The sequence below is a fragment of the Pyrgilauda ruficollis genome, unplaced genomic scaffold, assembly GCF_017590135.1.
Source record: "Pyrgilauda ruficollis isolate IOZ18807 unplaced genomic scaffold, ASM1759013v1 scaffold84, whole genome shotgun sequence".
NCBI classification, from domain to species: Eukaryota; Metazoa; Chordata; class Aves; order Passeriformes; family Passeridae; genus Pyrgilauda; species Pyrgilauda ruficollis.
In genome coordinates this window covers 2,209,333-2,225,579 of record NW_024530377.1, presented here as the reverse complement: position 1 = coordinate 2,225,579, position 16,247 = coordinate 2,209,333, and positions in this window count along the sequence as shown.

The window sequence follows — 16,247 nt, the reverse complement described above, 5'->3', positions numbered from 1 at the left end:
GAAGAACATAAAGATCATCTTGTTCTACCCCTCTGCCATGGGCAGGGACACCTTCCACTGTTCCAGGCTGCTCCAAGCCCCAATGTCCAACCTGGCTTGGGCACTGCCAGGGATCCAGGGGCAGCTTCTTTGGGCAACCTGTGCCAGGGCCTGCCCACCCTCACAGGGAACAATTTCTTCTTAATATCCAATCTAAAGCTACTTTCTTTCAATTTAAAGCCATTCCTCCTTTTCCTGTTGCTACCTGTCCTTGTAAAAATCTCTCAGCCTTCTTCTCTCAGAAGATCAGCCACACCTCTGTACAGCAGTTCAGCATTCAGCAGATGATATCCAGGTGAAGCTAAGCTTAATTATTGCTGAACTTTTAGTGAATTGTGAATTGTTAATTAATCACTGAGTAGCCTTAGGATATTTAGCACTAACGCAGCAAATGCATTTATCAAAGGCAATTCTGAATCGGTTACAGCTGTGACCTCAAAATACAATTCTTGACTTGACAAAACTGTCTCCATGAAAGGCCTTGGAGGGGCTCTGTCAGGCAAATGTGAAATCCCTACTGTTAAGGGGACAGCTTTGTGATAGCCCTGGAAATAACAATGCGATGTGTTGGGTTTTTAACTTTCATTTCCCTGCATGTTTAGTGAAAAGCAGAAACGAAACTCCTCACAACACAGCTGAGCTCCTCCTTCCTTGGCTGTACTGTTTAATACAATGTCACAGACAAATGGCAGAGGTACTTGGGAATGTTTGAGCAACAACTTGCCTTTCCTCCCCCACAAAAAGGCCTCTCAGTGAGTCAGTTCACTCACACCTGGGGCAGAAGCTGCTGGTTCAAGCTGCTGTGCCCCACTCCCACAGATGTTGCCTGCTGGGGATGCTGGTCCTGTGCCATCCAGGGGACCTTTCCTTCCTCCTCAAAAAGCAAAAAGCAAGTGGGTGAGGGCTCCCTCCGCAGAAGAAAGAGTCTTTTTTTCCACCTCCCAGTGAGACTTCCTATCCTAACCAGGGTGGCAAACCACACCACCACGCACCTGGGGCTGTGCCTTGGCTGCTAGAGGCTGAGGGTGTTGGATGTGGGAGACAAGACAACAAAGTGACACACAGTGTGATTTGTCTCTGTTATGCACTGCTTCAGGACAGTCCAAGTTGTTTCTCATGACCTTGTGGTTTCTCAACATCATTAGGTCAGGATGCTTCCTCTTCTGCTGTCTTTGCCCCCTGCCTTCATTATTTTGTGTTTTAGGTTTGTTTTGTGTGGGTTATTTTTTCTTTTGTTTTGTTTTTTGAAAAACTTGGTTTTGAAACTAATCATTAGGTTTTCACCCTAATCTCCAGACCAACTGTGTGCTTTCAGTAATTCCCTGGGGCAAAATTTCACTTTAAAACCAAGACTACAGATAATCACAAGTTTTTGGTTGAGTTTTTGGTTGTTTTTTTTTTTTGTTTTTTTTTTTTTTTTTTTTTGTTTTTGGGTTTTTTTTGGGGGTTTTTTTTTTTTTTTTTTTTGTTTTGTTTTGGTTTTTTTTTTCTGTTGTTAATAGGCTGTAAACTGTTAAGCAACATCACTATTCTTTGTTCAATCAGGGGCTTTGCAGGCTGGATGCAGGAACCCCCCTTGCTTCTCCCTCCCTCTGGTTTTGCCCATTGCCTCAACTGATCATCTGTTCTCAATTCCTGGCTGTTCTGGTGGGTTTCCAAGTGCCTTACTCAGGTCCATGGGTCTGACTGCACAGCACTCACACTTCTCTGGACCCAGCCCTTTCTCCTCACTCCTCACCTGGCAGTGACTCAGAGGATTTGCTCCCAAGCTCTGGCTGAGTGTGGCAGGATGCTGGGCACAGGCTGCAACAGGATGCTACAGCTCTAAGCTCTCCTGGCCTCTTTCACCATCCCCATCCTTGCACTTAACCATACAGGAGATGAATCTGAAGGAGATTCTAAGTCATACTCTTGTCCCAAAATGGCTTTTTTCACCCTGTGTGAAAGAGGCTGATCCTCACACAGAGCTGAGGTATTTGGTTTATTTAGAGTTGTGCACAGAGAGAGGTGCTGGGTGGCAAATCCACAAAGCCAGCCCAGTGATTATCATAACTTGTCACTATTTATACACCAACAAAGGCATTAATGTTCACTGGCTACAAGTCACAGAGTTCTCTTATTAACTAGTATTCTATCTTCTATTGATTAAATTATTCTCTCACTTCTTTTGCTAATTAGTCCTCATGCTTAGTCTTTCTCTTCTTTCTCTTCTTTTGAGTCAGTGAGTTTTTTGGGTTGGTGGGCAGTGAGTCAGTGGTTGTGATCTCCCCTTGCCAAAATTACCCATTCCTGATTTGATGAGCTGGCCTTTCTTTGTTCCTTGCTATCTGGTGTTGTCTTAGTTTATTCACCAAGTGTCCTTGGTTTGTTGGTTCAGCAGTAATTTATGCCTGCCTGCAGTTGATACATTATCTCAAGTTTCTTCTATTCTTTTTTTTTTCTACAGTTCCTGCAATTACTGAGACGCATTAAACATAATTTATCTTTTAGGGACTTGTTCATCATTTCCTCCAGCTGAGGCTATGAAGCCACAACAGCACTCAAAAGCCTCACTTTTTATGAACATCACACATTTTCCCGAAATTAATCACAGGGATGACTGGCAAGTCAATTGCTTCACAATTTTTAAAATGAAAATATTCAGTGCTGCAATTAAGACAAAGTATAATAGGGTTAGCATTAAGAGAAAGAAAAAAGGGTGAAGTAACTTAGTGAAAATCCCTGTGAGCTGTTGTGATGACCTGAAAAGAGTGTCCCACCATCAATGTTCTACAGGAATAGCAGCACCTTTCTTCCTGTTGTTGGATTTCTCCACCTGAATGTTAAGATGGTCTGGCTCTGCTTATCCCCCAGAATGCAAAAGAAAGCATCTTTTGAATCCAAAGCAGTCAAATCATTATTTGTCCATGATCATTTGTTTTATTGCTCTTAAATCCTGTACCAGCCTATACTGCTGAGAACAAGGCTTCTTTGCTGGTGTCTGATTCAGAATGACCCTCTCCAAGCAGCATTCAGGATGTCATTCTCAGGTTCATTATTAAACAGATCCAAGCCTTCTATGCCTTTTCTTGTGAGAGACATAGAGGTTTCTGAAAAAGGATTTTAAGCATTTAACTTTCAGAGTACACATCCTGTGTCTTGGTTTGGGAAGACAGGTGTCTGCTAAGGAAGGCAGCAGCCTCCCCTGAAATGGAAAATGTAAACCCCCTCCCTCCAAATTATTGTGATTTTGAAATTAAGGGGCTGACAGGCAAAAGTATGGGAATAGGAATAACAGTTCTTTACTAGGAAAGAAAAAAAAAAAAAAAAAGAAAAAAAAGCAGTAATAGAAAACACGAGATAAAGAAAAAACTGCCCAAAGAACAGCAGAGAACTGCCCCAGCTCTGACAGATGGGGATAGAACACACACCCCCAGCCACATCCTGCTTTTCCAGCCCAAGACATCCTGGCATACAGAAACTCATGAGTTAATTTGGTGTCTCCGGCTGTGCATTCTGTGGGTTGTAAGAATGGCTGTGAAGCTCATTTTCCCATTACCCCAACAATAAGAATTGTAACTTAGCAGACCTTGCAGTGAGTTATTACTGAATGTCCGGCTCCAGTATCCACTAGAAATGCCTGGTTTCAGTTGATGTATTATCTTAAATTTCTGTCTTTTTTTCTTTGTTTTTTATAGCTGCTGCAATTACTGAGACATGTTAAACCACAACTGACCTATTTGGGAGATATACATCAATACCAGTGATTAGCTTATGAATTTTCAGCAGTGCCTTTGTTACGTGATCAGTTTGGTTTTGTTTAATCACAGGACTATGTAGCAAAAAAAGGAGGACTCTGAGCAGCATCACTTGCTGTGAACAGTGAAATCAGGGTTCTCCTTTCTCCACGTGTCAAGATTTTGGTTCTCCTACGTTCTCCTGATACTGCAAAATAAAAACTTGACCCCCTTAGTGGGAATTTTTTTAGTGTAAGGCATTGAAAACAGTTTTCATGTTTATGTAATAATTTATAATAGCTTCTTTAACTGGCATACAGTTCTACAAATTAACACAACACAATAGAGATATTTAAAATAGACTAAGCAGAATTTAATTCAAATCTGAGATCATAGAGTATATTTTGAAATAATTTTAATGAACAGAAGAAAGAGGCATGATGCAAAAGATGAATGACCAAGCATTTGTCAAAGCCATTTCACGTCATAATTTAAAAAGAAATCTAAATATAGTGTACATGCAATAGTTGACAGGATCATTCTGTGACATAAACCACTAGGGAAAATCCTTAATCATAAAATTATTCAGATATTATACAGGATGTTGTCTAGTCAAACCTTATAAATCAAAGTGATTCAGACTGTGTTGCCTCGGGCTTTATCCCAGTGAGTCTTGAAAACCCTCAGGTATGGAAATTTCACAGAATGAAATTCATTCAAATGATTGACTAATGACTTTTTTTTTTCTTTCTTCATATCTGGCTGGATGTACCCTCCATCATTCAAATGATTGACTAATGACTTTTTTTTTTTTCTTTCCTCATATCTGGCTGGATGTACCCTCCACGTTTCAGTTCCTACCCAATGTCTCTCATTCCCCCACTGTGCATCTCTGCTCAGAGCCCAGTGCAGAGGTGCTGGGGGGCTGCTCCAGCCCCATCCCCTCCCCAGTGTCCTGGCTGTGCCTGGGACAGAGTTGATTTTCTTCCTGGTAGCTGGTGCAGGGCTGTGTTTTACTGTGTTTTACACTGTAGTGTTGATACTACACAGATGTTTCGTTGTTGCTAACTACTGTTTACCCTCAGTCAAGGCCATTTCAGTTTCCCGTGCTCTGCCAGTGAGGAGAAGCACAAAAATCCAGGAGAGAGCAGAGCTGGAATGGCCAAAGGGATATCCCACACCACGAGATCCCATGCTCAGGGGTTTAAATGGGTACAGTTAGCCAGAGGGGTCCTATTGCTGACCAGGGACAGGCTGGGCATCAATCAACGGGTGGTGAGCAACTGTACTGTGCATCACGTGGGCTTTATTTTTAAAAATTTCAATTAGTAATTATTACGATAATATTTCACTTGTTCCAATTATTCAATTGTGATTCTCCTCCCCATCCCACTGTGGGGGTGATAGATGAGTGAGTTACTGCCTGGAGGAGCTTTGCAGTTCCAGTGCAAAGCTGCTTCAGCACAAGCTAGTGGAGACAAAAAGCAGCCCATGAGGGGTGGGAAGGAGTGGGTGGTGATTTGAAAGGCTTTAAAATAACTAGAGGAATAACAGAGAGAAAATATAACTGGGGGAGGTGTGTATGTGCATAAAAGGGTCTGAAAAATACAACATCAGTGGGTAGAATGCTCTCCATGGTTTAGAGCAGAGAGAGAGACACTTAAACCAGAGTAATTCTCTTTAGTTCCTGAGCCTTGTTCTTCACTAGTAAGGGATTAGCTATAGGGAATTGTGTGATTTGCTGTGTATGAACACTTCCATCTCTTCCTGCAAATGTCTCAGGTGTATTTGTCTGCTGTTTGACTTGGCTGAAGTTGGGGTCACGGTGTTTGACTTGCAGGTTTCACCCTTACAATGAGAGGGGCAATCCTGAAGAGCGTGAAGAACGGGATGAAACCAGTCCTTGTTCGTGTGAGTGACCATCACTGTGTGGCTTCCTGTCAGTCACAGAGAGGGAGCCAAGAGTGCAATTTGTCTGCATGTGGTTTGGTGAGGCCTGATTGCCTTATATTGGATATTTCTATTAGGGAGGATCTTTTTCCAGTACAAAAATACCTGAAATTTGAGAGATCCAAATTACTTGAAGCAATGGGAGCTGCTGACATCACTAATACCAGAGTAATCCCACATGCATTGGACTATCCAAATAATGGGTTTTCAATGGGTTTTCTGCAGCCTCAGGTCCTTCCTACCCTTGCCTAGTGGGTTGTGTCCTCTTCAGCTGTGTGCAGAGACTTGCAGTTCCTGTTGTCTGCTCACTGCCTGGGGGCTTTCCCTTCTTCAGCTTTCCTGCACATTTGTTATGCACCAAGCTTTCTGGGCAGAGAGGTTCTGACTTCAAAGGGCAGATAGGGGAGGTTCAGGTTGAACACCACGAAGAATTTCTTCACTGAAAGGGTTGTTAAGCATTGGAAGGGGTGCCCAGGGAGGTGATGGTGGTGTTCAAGAAATAACTTCATGTGGCACTCAGTGTCATGATTCAGTTGACGCTGTGGTGTGTGGTCAAAGGCTGGACTCGGTCTTGGAGGTCTTTTCCAGCCTAATTGATTCTGTGATTCTGTAATTTGTTACACTTCAAGCTTTCTGGGCAGAGGGGGTGGTTCAGACTGTGACAGTATCTCTCCTGTTCTTGCTGCGGTGATCCTTCCATCTGTCTGCCCTACTTTCTGCCCCCCCTTCCTTCTTCCCCCCTGTAATCCTTGCACAGTTCCCCTCACTTGGAAGTGTCCACCCCACCCTGGAGCCAGGCAGATGGAGCTCATCATCCTGGAGACCCTGACCCCTGAACACCAGAGGGAATCTGCAGGAAGGAAAGGGACCAGACCCAGCTGTCACCCCCAGGCTGGTGTGTGAGGACTGCAGTGGCTTCTCTTGGTGGACAGAAGTCTTTCCTGCATTTGAGTATTGAGCAGTGGTTTAATCCATAGGAACAGGATAGTTTGGGGAACACGTGGATCTTCTTGGGCTCCTTTACTGCAAATTTTGTGGTCATCAGAAGTGATTGTGGTAGTGGGTAAAGCAAAGTGAAATTCAGATTTTTTGCTTGAGAGGCATGGAAGAGACTATGGTTTACAAAAATCCAACGAGGTAGAAACTTGGCTTCAACTTTTAAACATAGAGATTTATGTTTGCTTTCTGCTTTATACAAAATATTTCCTTATTTCTCATAAATATTTATGGAGAGTCCTGTTGCTAGTCCCAACCTCATGTGAATTCCTAGGCTGGTTACTTTTGGCCAGAGCTGGATTCATCAACCAGAGCAGTGATGTTCACCTGAAAATGCTGTAACTGTTGGCTTTGTTCACAAATTGTCTTTGTTGGTGTGTTTGCCAAAGCTATTTTGCCTGTCTGGACACTGAATCTTGACCTAGGGTTTTTCTTTTTTACACAATGAAAACCTCCACTCCTGGCCCAGGAGTAGCTTAAAAAGACTGTCTAAAGCAAGGCAGTCTGAAGTGAGTCCAGGAAATGACATCTGAACTCCCTCTTTGTTGTTGTCCGTGCTCCTGAGTTTGTTTTCAATTACATGTTGCCTTTTTTTATCTCTTTAGAAAATGATGAAACTTCCTATTGTAGAGGGACGGTACAAACTTCATTGAATAAAGGAGTGGAGATTTGCTGAGAAGCAACAAAGAGCCTAAGCCACCAACAGCTGATAAGGTGAAGTATTTTTCTGTCTCCAAATTTCAAGGTGATCAGAAGCAAAAACTGATGTATCAAAAAAGAAAGAAGAGCTTTACCTGTGCAACGGATTGGACACTTCTCCAAAGCAAACTCCAGACAACAAGATTCCCAAAATTAAATAACCCTAATGAGCAGAAGCCATCAAAAAAGAGAAGAGGAAAAAAAAAGAAGAAAAATATCCCCCTCAAAGACAGGGACCATTTCTTCAATCTTCATAACAAGAATTAAAACCTTGTTATCTAGCATATTAAACCTATTTGTTGAAGGGGTACAGAAATCTGTTAATGATCATTCTGATGATGGTATTTAAACTGTTGCCATTTGGACATTTACAATCAGTGATATTTTTCTCTAGCCATTTTTCTACTTCCTTAGTTCCTGATAATGAAATAGAAGAGTGTTATCTGTCACAGATAAGGCAAATAAAGGCACTTCCTCACAGCTGTTTAGCATTAAAATATTTCAATATGGGTGGGGCAGGGAGAGTCTGAAACCTAAAGCACAGCATGTAGTGTGTTTGATGGTGTTTGAACTGCTCAGGTGCAACTGGCTTCCTCCTGTCTGTCTTTTCAATCTTGTTATGTTAAAAATTACAGAGATGAGTTCCTCAATTCGTGTAAATTGCTACTGTCAACATGAAATCAAACGGTAGCAAAGGATATGGCAGAACAGTGGTGGGGGATTTTTGTATCCCTCAAGGTGAATTAAGCACATGTTTGTGCTTAAAAGCAAAGAGATTTAATGAACACTATCCAGAGCAGAGTCCTGCTGCCATAGATGGTTTTACAAGGACAGTGCGAAGATGTGGCATGGGCTGGTTTCTTACATTTGCCCTGGTATCCATTGTGTCTGATTATATTACTACTATTAAACTTTTAAAATTTAAAAAACAAGTGATTGGCGTTTTTCACAGTGAGCATTGGCATAGGGCACCTCATCCCCATGGTCCAGCCCCCAGCACCAGCTCTGTTGTAGTGTGTTATTTTTTTAGTATGCTTACTGTTTGATTTGTAATTTTGTAATTTCCTTATGCTGTTTTTTGTTTCTGCCCTTTTCCCAGAACTTTCCTTACTCCTCCCTTCATTAAATGCCAGTTTCTCCCCAAACCTGCCTTCCCTCGAGAAACTTCCCTGTCAGTTTTGTATTTCTCCAAAATCTGTTAGTTCACTGAAACTGTTCTCCCTTGAAATTCTTTATTGGTTTATACATTGTATTCCCCACCTTGTTTTTTTCTCCCAATTCTCCTGATTTGTTAAAGATTGTATCCTCCCCTGAGACCTGGCAAATTGTATATAAGTCACTGTTTGCCCTCAGTTCGGGGTCCTGGGACGCTGAAGAGGGGAAGTTTTACCATCAAATAAAGTTACCCCAGGACCCGTGGTGCTGCTCTTTTGTTTGTGCTGTGCCATCACTGGTAGCTGGGATTCAGCGGGGCTCAAAGCAGGGATCTGTTGCCCTCCCTGTCACCATCCAGCTGGGACAAACGACACACTCTGCTGCCCAAAGGTGGGCTCTGAGTGCTCCCAGGCTGCAGCATTTCTTATCTCATCAGCCATGGAACCTCACTCCCTCACAGGGAGCAGCCTTGCTCTGGCATCCCCACCTCCAGCCAGGGTAACCCTTTCCTGTCCTCATATTCTCCATGCCAGAGCATTCCTTGGTCTGGAATTATCATTGCTAAGCACTTACAATTTGAATTATCCCTCCTATGCCATACTAGAATATAGACTATGGACTTAATTAATGCTTGCTCTTTGCTATGAATTACATCAGATCTCACTGACACATTCACTTCACTGCAGCAAAACACGAAGAGAGGCGCAGACACCAAGCAGTGGACTGTGAGAGAAGGAAAATTCTTTCCCCACAGCACAGAGCTGAGGAATACAATCAGTGCAGGTGGCTCAGGGTGCAGCTGCAGGAGCTGCAGGTTGAGCTCTGGGGGGTGGGAGCCCCAGGCAAGACCCAGCACTGACCCTTTGCCCTCAAAAATCACAGGGACCTGTGGCACCAGCCAGGGAAATAAACTGCTTTAAGGATCCAGATGTCTGAGACTCTGCTATGGGAAACCTGGGGTTGAGCTGCCAAGTCCACAAGCAAGCCATGTCATCTTGGGAATAAACATGGGATAACAGCATCATGAAATTTGCACGGCCACATCTGAATTGCACCAGTTGTGCCTTATAAATGTTCAAGAACTTCAGAAACAGTCTTTTTCCAAGGAACAGCAGTGATCCCTGACTGATCACCTGTATGTTTCACTGATGTTTTCTAGATAAATTGCATTTATTTGAAACAAACCTTGTAAAACTCCAAATGCAAATTTCTCTGTGGGAAATTCCTGGGGTATTAGACATCAGTATCAGCATCATTGGAAAATTATGCATGTAGTGATATATCCATAAACAAGGAGTATTTATGATGGCTGAGCAGAGTGAGGAAGTCTTCCTTTCCTTAGTTTTACTGCATTCCTAGTGCACTTAGAGCTAGCCCAGATAGATAAGGGATGTGTTGCATTCCTGCTGAGGTGCCCTGCAATAAAAACTGTGGGAAACTATACCTTAGGTAACTCAGTTTTAGGATCGTGCTATGAAAGTTTTAAGATAACAACAGCAAAATAAAACCTCCTTTTTTTTTGTCTGTGGGATTGTTAGGCAAGGGATCAGAGGAGTACATCCCTGGACTGGGGTCCTATCTGATGGGAATGTTACATAATCCAGAAGGGGAGAGCTGAGAAATTTACTTTGTTGAAGTTCCCCATGGTATTTAGCAAAGTCCTCTCCCAGAACAAGGTTATTGAAGCATGGAAGTCTGACCATCCCTCAGCCCCCCCTCTGCAGGAGGCTCCCAGCTGCCATCAGCTGGAGCTCTACATAGACATGGGTTTTGTGACAGGGAACCATGAACTTCCTGTGATCCTGGCCCGCATTCCCTGAAATGACACAAAAAAAGCTCTCACAGTTCATCCACATGAGCTGTGAGAAGTGGGACTCAGTAAAGAAGGAGAGATTGCTTTAAATCAGTTTCTGGTTATGTGCAGGGCTGCTCTCACTCAGGCCAGTGCTGCAGTCGAAGTGAACAGGGATGCAGGGAGTTCTGGCAAACCCTGTGCTCCAGACATTTTCCTTATCACCAATAATCACCAGTTGTTTATTTGTGCAGGGGCTGTAGCTGTGTACCCAGTCCTGTCTGTCAGACTGAGCAAGCAGTTCCTAAAGCAGGTCTAACTATAACGTACTTGCACATGCACATATACGATGAGTTGTAAGTGAAGGAAATGAAAAGCTTGATCAGGAAATCCTCCATGTCAGGAGAAAGCAAGTACCACAATAAATGTCAAATTCCCTGATCTTTAATATTGGACAACTGCAGCCATTATGGGGTGTGTCTTAAGAAGATAAAAGGCAGACTCGTGATGAGTCACACAGCAATGACCTGTGAAGGGGAGGTGAGCATTTGTTTTTTCATTCATCTGTGAAAGGGGATTTTGCTTTTAACACATCAGCTCCTGCAGCAGAGTGAGGGAGGACTGATTTACTGTTCTGATTTATTTTTGTAGCTCATCTGAATAAACAGTCCTGTTGATACAGTGAGTATTTGACCTTCTGTGTCTAGACCAGGATTTAATGGTTGCTAGTGGAAGGGCCTTAAAGATCACCTAGTTCCAACTGATGCTCTGTTTCTGAGACCTCTTTCCTATTTATTTCTATCTCTCTACCTCCCCTTTCTTGGTAAATAAAATCCATGTTAAATAAAGTCCATATGTCTCACATGGTCTCCTTTGCACCTTCATTTGGGCAGAGGCCTCTCTCCCTCATGGGCTCCTAACACCTGCTCAGGGTCCTTCCAGCTGCCAGCATTCCAGGATTCTGTCAGCTCCTCGCTTCCCTCTTGCTTCTGCTTTGGGCTGGGAATGTGCTTGAAAATGTCCAGCAAAGAAGCCTTTGCTGTCTGCTCTGGGAGCCCATGTGGCTTTGGGACCTTGTCACCTGAATGTGTCTCTGTCACCCCAAAAATCCTTCCCTGCCCCACTCTCCCTAAGGTTAGTCCCCCTTTTTGCCCATCCTTGGCAGCACTCTTCTCGTCCCAGTCTGCCCGTTCAGGATGGTGGGGCAGAGCATGACTTCATCGAGTTTGCTGGCGACACAAAAGGTGTGGCTGACGCGTCAGATGAGGAAGAAACTCATAAAGCCAACTCAGCAACTGTGCTGAAATCAGCCACAGCTGGGGAAAAGGTACTTCTGGCATGGGGAGACGGCGAGCACCAACTCCCAGCCCTGTGACCCCAGAAACCCAGCGAGAAAAAAGAGGAGACAGACTGAGCATAGAGAAAGATTAGTTAGCGTAAGAAGTGGGGCGATCTTCTAGCCAATAGAAAAATATGAATACATTAATATTAAGGTATTGGTAAGTTATTGCAAATCGATATTAGTTAATAATAAGAGAAAACAACTCAATATTTAATAAATAGAAAAATAGAATACTATTTAAAACAAAAATATAAATATAGTATATTATTTAATCTTTATAATGTCCATAAATAATAAATATTTAGAAATAAAAATATATTTTTTACTATTTAAGGATAATATATGATGTAATATATTATATAGAACATTGTAGATGACATATAATATTAATCTAAATATTTAAATATGATACCATAAGGTATAAAAATAATTTAAAAATAAATTAATAAGAGAATCATATGCCTGGTAGCCAATGAACAGGAATGCCTTTGTTCACTAGAATGTATAAATAGTGAAAAGTTTTGATAGTCGCTGTGCTGCCTTTGTGGCTTTGCCACCCAGCAGCTCCTTCTGTGCAGAACTAAAGGAATGTATAAATAAAGGAAACAGCTGAACTCTGGGTGGGGATTGGTTTCTTGCACAGGGGTGAAAGGATCCGTTTGGGACAGCAGCTTTGCCATGGCCACACTGATAAAAGATGCTGCTTTTCCAGGCAGGCTCAGCTGTGCCTGGCCCATCTCGGGAGCCAGACGGGCGCAGGCAAAGCAGCAGAGATCTGAAACCCGGCGGCTGCGCGGTCGCTGTGGCCGAGACAATCCCACATCAGCCACGAGAGCCCCTCTGGGAACGAGCACCAAATCCCAGAGGGCACCTCTGCCAGCCGGCTCCCCGAGTCCCTGTACCCAGAAGTTGTCATCCAGGTGTTTAGGGAATCTCCTGGGGCTGTTTGGACCAGCTGTGTGGTGTTCCCAGTGAACACCTGGCTAGCTGAGTTCCCCTACAGGGACTGTATGGTGTTCCCAGTGAACACCTGGCAAGCTGAATTCTCCCACAGGGACAAGGGTGGTTGATTTGGAGGTATCCCCTTCCTTGAAGAATCATTTGTTGGGGTCATCATCCTGGTTGTGTGGCCAAGAGCATCCTCCCACAGAACACTGCAAAGGAATTCCTAGGAGATAAAAAGCACAACGACATAGGATTTAGCTGAGAAGTACAAGGTTGAAATGTGTATTGCTTTTGGCTAAAACATAGCTATTAAAAAATATTTTTTATTTTTAATGAGACCTGCAATGAGACAGGGACAGGCCAAAGGGTCTGTTCTTTGGATAGACTTTGGAAGAAGAAGCTGCTAGTGTAAAGTCTGTGTTTTGGAGGAGAAGCTACATTTCCTGTGCTGCTGAACACCTCTCCTGGAAAGAAAAACAAAACACGAAACCAAACCAACCAACCAAAAAACAACAACAATCCCCCTCAACCCAAACCAAAATGAAAACACAGCATGAAAAAAACCAGAACAGAGAACTGAAATCAAAACTGAAATCAAATCCCCAGAAATGAAGAACTGCTGTCACTCAAATGGTATTAAGCCACCCATCTCAATCCTCCGAATTTTAGTCATTGTTCAGCATCTCACTGCAGCTAAGAAGAGATCACATAAATCACAGTCATACATTACTTCCCTCCAGGCATTATATTTAAGTAAAAGCATCAGCTTCTCTTTGCTTGTCTGGGTGGATTGCTCTTGGTCAGAATTTTCCTTCAAGCACAGCCTGCCTCAAAAAGAGCATCTTTCTCTTTCTTTTCCTGTCTTCTATTTTTCTTTTAAGTATAGTGGAAACTTCCCACTTTGAGTTAGATAACACAGAACATGAAGAAACAGTTGCCACTGAGAAACTGAAAATGTTACCTATTATTTGATCAATATTTTCAATGGCTGCCATCAAATTGGACTGCCAGGGATCCAGGGATTTTTAAGAGACATGTCAGGACCCTGAAATACTTCTCATGCTCTTAAATGGAGAAGTAAAAAAAGAACTTTGTTGAGGTACTTTATTTTTTATGGGACTGGTTGTCATGTTAATATAGGAGATAGAAATGGGAGCATCTAAAATGTGTTTCTGCATGGGGGTACAAGGGACCTCTATGTGTGGAATGCTCTGCTGGGGATATTTGAAATGGGAGCCTGCCCCTGGCAAAATGTAGGAAAGGAAGATCTGGCATGACAGGGGCAAAGCTGCTGGTGTCCACCCAAGGTGACCTCCAGCCTTGCCTGTGGCTTCCAGTGTCTGCCCAGAAGAGGTAAGCACTGGAAGGTTGGGTACTTCTAGAAATGCAGGGGATGTGGAAAACCACTGCTACCACCTGCTGTGCCATGCCACTTTCTAAATCCACAAACCCTGAGTAATGTCACAGCCTAGAGCTCATGGCTTCCCATGGGATCAGCCTACTGGGGTTAGAAAAAGATGGATTGCTGTCCAGGCTTTTATCTTACTGCATGGTGGCGGCCCCACGTGTGTAATAAGCACCCAGAGGTATTTCAGCTCAGGAGAATGCAGGAAAGCACTTCCTACCTGCTCCTTGTGGTTGGCAACACCATCTGGCATGGAGAACATCAACTTCCACCACTACAGCTGCTGTTTTCCCCCCAGATTAATTTTTCAGACTTAGGATACCATGAAAAAGCTTTTCACTTCTTCCTAGGAGGCAGTTCCTTTAAAAGTGTTCCAATTAAGGGTGCAAAGTCAAAATCCCAATTCCAAACCAACTCTGCAAGATTGCTTCTAATCTGAATAGTGATCGAAAAAGTGGCAAGTGATCACTTTTCCACGATTTCTTCAGATCAGAGCGTTGTCAAAGTACTTGAGAGTCCTCTTGCCATATTTAAATACTGTGTCATGAACAAATGAAAACAAAGCTGATGATGGCTATTGAGCACTGCAGATTATCAACACACTTCAGTCTAGTCCAGGTGACTCAATCATCTCTGTAAAAGTGGAAACACCATGGAGTTAAAGACCATTTTGCAGGAATTTGTGCTGTGAAAGGTTCTCAGTGTGATTTGATCTTTGATTCAGATGACAGAGGTGCAGCTTTTACTGTTGCAAAGAGTGGAACACTTGCACAGAGTGTGAAGAACAGAGCAAATGTAAAGCATGAGAATGTTGTACTTCATGGTAACTGCTGAACAGAAAATAAAGTAAAATTTAATTGTAATTGATGTGAGATTAATTGTGGCCTGGAGCAGGAGGCAGTGGCTGTCACACTGCACAGAGCTTGAAGGCTGTGTCAGAGCTTGGCACTCTTGAGGACTGCCAGCCATTAGCACTGTAATTATGTTATTTTTATAATTCAGGCATGTAGCAAAGGGTGATTACGATGCAAGGGAATAAATGTCCTGCCAGTAACACAAGAAACACCCCAAAAAAGTTGTTGTTGTTATTATTATTATTATTATTAAGAATTACTTAATGTGGAAAAACATTGAAACAGCTATTGAAGCACTCAGTTTGTATCCACCTCATCAGCAGCAAGGTGCTAAGGAGCAACCACTGAGTCCGCCAAAGTCAAATTGAGTCAGACTAATTTAAATGTTTTTTTGGCAGTGTCCCTGGGCTATGGAGCAGTTTGCAAACCAGTAGCAGGAAACTTTAGGGACTGGTGAGAGGCACAGCACCAGAAAGCTGCTGGGAGCACAGCAGTGACTACAAGTGGCAGCCACAGCTGGAGATTTGAAGTTTTCAAGCTTCATTTGAAATTTCAAAGGGAGCTTCAAGCAGGAACCACAGAACTAATGTTTTAATTTGAGGAAAAAATGTAAGGAAAGAGTAAAACAGGTGGGTTCAGTCAAGGGAGGAGAGAGTAGATGAGGGCAATCATCAGACACATCATGGAATAAAAAGAATAGTGATGAGTTATTCTCCATGTAATTGGCTTGGTCCTTTTGAGTTAATTCCATATGGTTGGGGAATAATTAGATGAACAGTGGAATGCTGCAGGAAGCAACTTAAGTTATGAAATCAGCCATATGGGAGATGTCTGAACCACAGGGGGACAAACACCACTTAAGACCAGTCCTGACACATGCTGTGCTTTAAAAAAAGGGAAATTGAACAAATGTTTCTACAGCTTCCTTTCAATCATGTGCTTGATTCTATAGTTAACATGAACAACACTTACCCTTGCATGAAGTCCCTATATTTTTTTATGTAAGTTGAACTTAAAGGAAGAAAAAATAATTAAATCAAACTATGTAGATTTGCAGCTTGAAGTTGGCAAAATGATTAAAGTAACTGGATCTTTACATGTTAGCATTGCTATTCTGTGTTGTCAACATCACTAAAAGCAGCTCAACAAATATGCCCCCTCTTGCCATATTTTCTCTGAACAGAAGAAATATTATTAATAAACTGACATCAAAGTGATTTGATGTATTGCAAATGATTTTATATTACAATTTAGACTAAGTTCTAGTAATTTAAAGGGAACTAAAAGAAAAGTCGTACTAAAAAGAAACAAGTAAAACCAAACTCCTAAAAGTATTAATGACAATCGATACTCA